We start from the raw sequence: 8,997 nt of genomic DNA, 5'->3' as shown, positions 1-8,997 counted from the left end.
AGGATTTGGAGGGTGTAGATGAACACCCAGGACCAAATGTGTTCTCCGAAAGCAGCAAGGCTGAAGGACTATATAAAGCCATACTTCATATTCCCTTCTTCTCCCCTTCAGCCTCAACCCAGGAGCAAACCTAGAAGCCTTGGGGCAGTGTGGGATATCGAGTGTGCTGCCTCCCCCATATTACAGTGTTCAGGGGAGCAGACTCATGAAAAAATGAGAGGGAAGAGGATGCAAATCCGGACAGCTGGGACCATGCCCCACAGCAGAGACAAGAGGCCGGGGACTCAGCGTGCTGGAGCACCTCAACACCACCCCACTGTCCAGAGTGAGTTTTCTGCCCAGTGGAAGCAGGAAATAAGAACAGCTGCTCCCAATTGCAGACCACTTCCCAGTAGCCAGACACTGCACCAAATGTGATGCTTGCACCATCTTAGTTAATCTTTGCCCCAACCCTCCCCACTTCCCAGGAAGCTGTAATTATCTCCATTTACTAATGATGGAAGTAAAGGTTTACAAGGGTTAAGGTACTCCCACCAAATTCACAGAGACAAGAAGAGGAGGGAAGAAGCTGATAGCATTTGTCTAACTACAAATACTGTTACCCTCTGTGCTGATAGGACTTGCCAGAACAGAAACTGGAAACCCTAGGAAGAAGGTGGAGAGGGAGACTTAACAACAGAAGCAGAAAGCAGGAGGCTGAGGATCTGAGTCCAACACTATGAGAGCCTCAGCTTTAGAACAGGATCAAACTCACTCTCCAGAGTTGGCATTTGGGCTGGGAGTCAGCACACAGGTGTAGAGCCTCCCCGTGCATCTTTATGAGGACAAAGAAGGTCCAGAGAAGGTCCTTCTCCAGGACCAGCGAGTAGATACGGGCCCTGCGAGAGCCCTTTCCAGATGTGGAGCTGTGAACACACTCGAACTTCCAGGACAGAAGGATAGACTGAGGACCTGCACAGAGCCCCTGCACCATGGTGAGCAAGAGTGACAATAAGAAGGGACCAAAGGTGACAGAATTGGTCAGGGCAATCAGCTGTGATGGATTGTATGGCAGCCACAAGCACAAACAGAATGAAACTGGCTCTCCAGTGCCAGTTTTCATTAGTATTTCTGAGGCCAGACTTCTCTAAATTGCAAAGGAGGAGGAAGACCCTGGAGAGATGAACTCTACCTCTACCCGGTGCAATCTTCAGAAAAAAACAAAAGAAACAGAACATTCAGCTGGGGGAGGATGGCACATGCTGGCATCCTAGCCCTCTGGGAGGCTCGAGGCGGGAGGATTAGAATTCAGAGGCTTTAGCCAGACTTTGTCTCAAAATTTTAAAAGGGGGTGCAATGTAGTTTGGTGGGAAAACTGTGGGTTCAACCTCAAAAATGAGAGGGGGGGCAGGAAATGAAAGGAAAGTTAAGGGAGGGGAGGGAGAGAGAAATAGGATCTCTTGTTGATTTCAATGCTATCAAGCCTTGCTTGGTAGAAACTCGACCAATAGGAAAATCCACTCCTAACTCATCTTTACTCGTTTTTGTTGTGTAAAGAAGTTAAAACATGGTCTCTGCCTTCAAGAAGCATGCAACTTTTGTTAGGCTTGGTTTGATTTTTCAGCGCTATATTGAGATATAATTCACATACCATATCATTCCCCAAGTTAAAGCATGCCCTTCAGTGTTTTTTAGTATAGTCACAGAATTGTGAAACCATCACCACAGTCAGTTTTAGAACATTTCATCATCCCAGAAACACTCCAGCCAATTAGTAGGCACTTCTCATTCCCTCCAAACCACCCCTGGTCCCCAGCCCTAGGCAACTTCCAATCTATTTCTGTCTGTATAGATTTGCCTGCCCTGGACAGTTCATACAAATAGAACCACACAATATGTCTCAGTCACTTTCTTGTGGCTGGGAAAAAATATCCAACACCCACAATTTAAAGGAGGAGAAGTTTATTTGAGCTCACAGTTATCAAAGGTTTCAGCCCATAGTTGGCTGGCTCCAAGGCAGAAGGGCAGAGCAAAAGAGAGATGTGCAGGTCCTGGAAGCAAGGAAACAGAGAGAGAGAGAGAGAGAGAGAGAGAGAGAAGAGGAGGAGCCAGGAGCCATTCCCTCCAAGACCCATGAATGTGGCTACAGCACATTCAGCCCTGAGTTCTTCACTGATGAGTACAGTGCCCCAGTGATCTAATCAGCTTCCAAAAGCCCAGCTACTGAACACAGAAGCCCTTTTCTAAACCATAGCACAATAGGTGGTCTTTTGTGACTCGTTTCTCTCACTTAGCACGTGTTTATGCTGTGACACATATCAGTACTTCATTCCTTTTTATACTGAATCATAGTATCCCAAGGTATAGATATACCACGTTTAAATTATCCACAACCAACCACAGACATAGGCTGTTTCCACCTTTCAACCTCTTTGAATATTGCAACTGCAAACGTTCATGTACAAATGTTTGGGTGGATGGAACTTTGTTTTCTCTTGGGTATGGAACTAGAAATGAAATTGCTGGGTCATATGGTGACTTTATGCACAGGTTTTTGAGAAATTTCCAGATTGTTTTCCAAAATGGCTACGTCATTTTACATCACCATGAAGAAGACAAAAGATTCTGATTTCTCCACTTTCTCATCAACACTTCATCTGTCTTTATTATCATTGTCCCAGCAAGTGTGGCACATCGTTGTATTATAATCTATATTTCCTATGTGTCCGGTTATGTTTATGTGTCCTGTTAACTGATCAATAGAGATACTGAGCATCATCTCATGTGTTTCTGGGTATTTCTATGTTCTTTTTGAGCCTGGCATGGTGGCTCACAATCTATGTTCTTTTTGGAGAAATGGCCATTTAGATCTTTTGCCCATTTTTTAAATTAAATTTAAAAGCTTCTCAGGATGGGGATGTAGCTCGTTGGCACCATACCTGCCTGCCAAGTGCAAGGTCCTGAGTTTGATCCCCAGTACCAAAATAAAAAAATTTTAAAATAAAATAAAACCCTTCCTATAAGATTCTTACTCCTAAAAAATTACAAAACAAAAGGGTACAGCTGTTTTCTCTGTAGTCCAGAACTGAACAAAACCTACTCACTTGGTAGAGCAGAGGCTGGAGCTGCCCAAAGAGGCTCACCCTCCACGAAGCAGGGAGATCCCGGAACTCAGGGAGGAAGGGATGACACTAACGCATGTTTGCAAGTTCTATAAGAAGGCAGTGGTATCTCCATGCCCTCCTCAGAGAGCACAGACCTGATACACAGAGGGCATCTCAGTCCTATTTAGGTAAATTCATAGTGCTGAAAATAACACGGGGCTTCCCAAATAGCCTATTGCTAGCAGATTTCTTCCAATTGGGATTTAGTTCATCTGCTGTGGATTCCAGAGAACTTGAAATCAACTGAAAGGCATGGTGGAGAGGTGGATGCCAAGGTCCTTTTCCATGGAATGGCCTTGAGACAGCACTGAATGTTGGAGCCTGAAATCACTTTGCCTGGGCCAAGGGCTGGAAGTTGCCTGATAGTCTTAATTGGCAGTGTGGGAGTACATGAAGCTGTACTGTGATTATCTTATGTGTCCTGTTAACTGATCAAGCCATTTCAAAATGAGGTGTCTTAGACTTGGCATTGGATTAATAAAATTTCTGAGGCCCTGAAGGAATTACACCATCCAGCAGAAGCCCCACTTACGGCAAATGAAGGAATCCCAGCTCAACCTGACCGGCAGGATTTCCCCTGGCTGAGTCTGAGCAGAATAAGAAATTGAAGAGGATAAATTTCAGACTTTAATTTCCTTGAACTATAACACAAAAGTAAGCAAATTTGATTGTGGAGATTAGCTTCTTTGAACCTTGACTTGGTGAAGGAATTTAAGTCTTTGAATTTTAAATTCTCCCTGGGAATCCAACAGTGAGGAGGAATTTAGATACAGATCTGGGGATGTTCGCAAATTGTGCGCATTTTATTACTGGTTTGTCTTCATGTAGTTTATAATTGAAAGCTCTTAGCAGATCATTTAATTTCCTTGAATGACTTTCGATGTGCTATGTTGGAAAATGTGATTAGACATAACTTGGGGTTGGGGAAAGGAAACAGTTTTTAACCATGGGTATGGAGTGGTTTGGAGTTTATTTAGCTAGTGGACTATTATGACCCATTTCAGAACCTTCAGGGTACACTGACCCAAAGAGGCCCCAGGAAGATACCAAAGATACAGACAATGCCCAGGAACCAGAGACTGAGTGGGGAAGCAGCACCCCCCTGGTTTAGTGCAGATCTCTGGCCTTGGGGGAACAGCCATACTCTTGGTTGGTTTTTGGCTTGACAGCCAGACAGGATTAAGCATCCAGAAGTTGCTATGGAGAAGGAGTTCTTAATGTTTCCTTTCCTGTGGTGTGTGGCATTTCTGACCCCCTATCTCCTCACAGGTGGCTTCTTGTGATATCTACCACTAGTCTTACTGCCACCTGGTCTGAGTAATAAAGGTGGTGTTTTGACTTCTTCTGTTTTTGTTTTTTGGGTACACTTCCACTGTTTCTTTGCCCCTTGATTAATTAGTTCTGAATGCAAAGTAGAAAAGAAAATCTCAAAAGAACAAGATCTTTAAATTGCATGTAAGTTTACAAGGTATATTCACGTCTATGCATACAATATGTAATACATAAGTACACATACACATATGAAATGTATATATAAAATATAAAAATATAAAATAAACATTTTCATACACAAAGTTGTGTCATTTATTATTGTAAATTTAAAATGTACGTCTCTTGCCCTTTACCTTGTCAGTCACTTGTGAAAAAGTAATAATGGCCTTGGTTTCTCAGATCGAAGGCAAGGAGTCTCCAAATTGGGAGGCATGAAAACCACCTGGAGTGCTTGCTAAGACACAGATGGTTGGGTCCCACCCTGAGTTTCAGATTCTGTAGCTTGGAGGTGTTGCTGAGACTTCACATTTCTAACAAATCCCCACAGTTCGAAAATCACAGAGTAGACAATAAGGGCATAGTGAACACGCAGCCAAATATGCTCATCCCTCACATGCTCCCTCTCATTTTCTGCAGTCCCAGTTACCCACTGTCAACTGATGTTCAAGAATATTAAATAGAAAAGTCCATTTTAAAAATTCACAAATTGGGCCAGGGATTTGGCTCAGTGCTTCCGCTGCCTGCCTCACAAGCTCAAGGTCCTGAGTTTGGTCCTCGGTACAAAAAAAAAAAAAAAAAAAAAAAAAATCACAAATTGAGCTGGGCGCGGTGGTGAATTCACTCAGGAAGCTGAGGCAGGAGGATTACCAAGAGTTCAAGGCTTACCTGGGCTATGTAGTGAGTCCAAAGCCAGCCTGAACTACACAGTGAGACCCTATCGCAAAAAAAAAAAAAAAAAAAAAAAAAAATCGCAAATTGTAAGTTGTGCTCAATATTGAGTAATGTGATGAAATCCCACGTCAGCCCACCACCATCACCACCCATCAGACATGAATCATCTCTTTGCCTAGAATATTCATGCTGTATGTGCTACCCTCCCGTTAGTCACTTAGCAGCCACTGTGGTTATCAGATGGACTGCTGTGGTATCACAGCACTTGTGTTTGAGGAGACCTTAGATCAGATATAACCTAATGCTAGATCATAATTCCTGGATCACTTCCCCCTTCATCTCTTCACGTGGGCATTGTTATAATTTCACATTACCACCAGGAGATGAAAAAAATGAGCATAATATAATACAATATTTTAAGAGAGACCTCATTGAAACACTTTTATTATAGTATGCTATTATAATTGCTGCATTTGACTGCTAGTTATTCTTGTTAATCTCTTACTATGCCTCATTTATAAATAAAGCTCTATCATATCTATGTATGGATAAGAAAAATATGTTCTACATGCAGTGCATGCAGTTTCAGCATCCACTGGGGAACCTATCTATAGTCAAGGAGGACTACTAAGCTTTTATTTCATGCTTTGAGATCCTCTTTGCTGATCCCAGCTCATGTCGTAGTGACTAGAGCCAAGCTCAGAATTCATGGCAGCCAGCACTAGTTGACTCCACTTACAAGTAGCTGGGAAAATACTTGGATTCCATGCTCATAGTTGGGAGTAGCCAATGAACACTTTTCAGGTGTCATGTTGAGCGGCAGCCTTCTCATTCCACAGTTCCTATAAAGCTCTGCCAAACAAAAAAATTACGCCAGAATGTCTGACCATAAGGGTCACAGATCTATGTGTCTCTACCTTTTCAGAGACCAGCTTCTGAGTCTCCCTCCCTGGTTGCTTATCGAAAGCTATAGATAGAGACTAGAAGAGAGGTACATGGCAACACACTGAATGACTGCCACAGTTCCACTGCAAGTTTGGACAATACCTTTGTTGATGTTTAAGACATTCCTGTTATAACAGGCATTATATCAATTAGATTAAAAGCAATAAATCTCTGCTTTGAGTGGCATGTGGCTGGGGTCACGCTTCTTGCTGCCAGTACACGTATGAAGAGGAAAAGTGAAACAGCTCATTTTGTGAGGGAGGTGCTGGTTCAGAAACAAAGACTCAAAGGGACAAGACCGAGAAAGTGTAAAACAAGTACTTGAGGGAGTGAAATCCTGATATGATTGAAGAGCTAGTTCAAGCCCTCAAACATGCTTGGTGAGTCAAAGAATCTGTGCTCTGAGACCTGCACATCCACACCTTTCTTGTGAGAGATTCTTTGTGCTTCATGAGTGTACGTATTTCGACACCATGCTGCTGTCCTGTCCACAACTGATTAGATCGGAGCAGTATCTGATACAAATAGTCTGGGCTATGCAAGCACAAGATTCTTGATAAGGAGGGCTAACTCAATTAGATCTTCTGGGTGTCCAGAAGTGGAAAACGCAGCTGATGAGATAATGTAGAACTGCAAGACACAGAGAAAAGGCAACAAGGAGAAGCAATGAACAGAAAGATCCCACAGGCAAAAGAATGAGGAAGAGGGCTGGGGATTTGGCTCAGTGGTTCTGCCGCCTGACTGGCAAGTACAAGATCCTGAGTTCGACCCTGGTACCAAAAAAAAGAGGAAGAACAGAAAAGGGAGAAGACGTAGAGGAGGGAGAATAGTTCCATAGCAGATGGGCCCAAGTGTCATTCCCATTTTACAGCTGCTATGGTCACCTCCGTGGGTACAAACAGTAGTCCCCTCTCTGGAATCCCTCCCCAGACCCTGCAGAAGCTCTTCTTGTCCTTACCAATAAACATCCATGAACCAAGATAACCCGACCATGTTTCTAGATCTTGCAAGCAGAACTTTGTTAATAAAAACAGACACAAGAAGAGATTGTTACATCTTGGACCCAAACCCAAAAGATGAAATAGAAGAATGTGAGTGGCTCCATTTCCAATAAAAGCACTAAACAGGCCTGACTGGACATTAAAGCATATGGATTTTAGGTGTCCACAGACTACCAGAAGCCAGCAACACAGTGTATCTGGTGCAAAAGCAAACTCAGCCTTTGCTTGCCTCCGCAAAAGTTTAGTGTGGGAAAAGAGGGAGAAGGAAAGGGAAATGACTTCTGCCTGTCTTGGATAAATATTTGGATTAATGTGACTTCTTCCAGACCACAGACTTTACAGGGACAAAAGCCAGCACTTATGCAGACCTTAACAAGCACCAAGGATGGTTGGTGGTAGTACAGATCAGGTGCCTTCCCTAGTATGACCCCTGGATGTCCATGCACCTGTTAGCGCATAAACCTTCATTCACCTTATTTGCTATGGTGTTTCATTCATTGTGCGTTATTTTATTTGTTCAATGACTGTATTTCCTACCAAACTGTCCCATGAAGTTTCACAAAAACAATGACAAATCTGTCTCACTCACGACTCTGTGCTTAGCTACTAGCATGGTGTAGAGCAAAGTTGATGCTCTTGAAATATTTGTTGAGTGGGTGAAGAAATTACATCATATAAGCAATGGCGAAATGAAGTGGGAACCTTATATTTGAAAAGGAAGAAAGTCAAGCAGCCTGGACTGTGGTTTTCTCATATCTGCAAGACTGTGAAGTGGAAGAGGGAGTAGATTCACTGGGGTTGCTCCAGTGAACAGAGTTGTGGCATGGTGGAGTAAGATGACCAGCCTGCTGGCAGAGCCCTGAACTCACCAGTGAGCTCAAGGTGGATGGACACACCTGGGGCATCACTGCATTCTTTCTAAGCTCTGCTCCTGCTTCAACATGCAAGGAACCATTCACTGTTGGATAGATTATTGCTGAGAGATTATTATTTTGACCTCACCAAAACTCCCCAACATTTATAGGTCTTAAAGACAGAATGGTTTATCTCAGAAAGTAGGTGGGGGTTTGTTTTGGTTTTTTTTTTTTGAGTTTATATAAATCTTCAAGCAGAGATGGGTAACCACCTGCTATGCATGCTGTGGTGAGAATTCTTGGATTGGGTGAGATGCTGGTCAGGTTGACATTTAGCTCGGTCAAATTCTAATTAAAGTCAGTGTGTTTTGGCTTGGGTGTCAAGAATATAAACAAAAGATAGAAGTGATTTCTGCTTAATTCTGTGGCTTAATCTCACAGAGCCTCAACTGTCCCACCTTCCAAGTGGGGATCCTAACACTTGCTCTTCCTATACTTTTTAATATTGCTAAAGGTCAAATGAGGACTTTGAACATATGAAGAGCTCTATGAATTATTGTCTCTACTCTTAGGAAGAAAAAGAAACACATAGGACACATCTCCTGATGTCCAGGCCAAGGTTCTGTGGGTCTAAAACAAACGTTTGTTCTCAAACCCAAGATGACTTAGAGACAGTCTGAGGCACTCTCTCTGTCCCTGCATGGTCATAATTGGGCTAACTTCTTTTTACAGTGGCAGTGATTTTACTTGTTGCATAAATGTCAGGCTCCACTTGACTAGAAGTGAACATATACTGTCTCTCCCCTTCCCTCACAGCAACATCCTATTAAATTATCCCTTTATGTGCACACTGAATTTTTTTTTTTTTTTTTTTTTTTTTTTTAATTTTAA

The sequence above is a fragment of the Fukomys damarensis genome, unplaced genomic scaffold, assembly GCF_012274545.1.
Source record: "Fukomys damarensis isolate Sample0158 unplaced genomic scaffold, DMR_v1.0_HiC HiC_scaffold_18, whole genome shotgun sequence".
Lineage (NCBI taxonomy): Eukaryota > Metazoa > Chordata > Mammalia > Rodentia > Bathyergidae > Fukomys > Fukomys damarensis.
Note: the sequence above shows the minus strand (reverse complement) of the source record.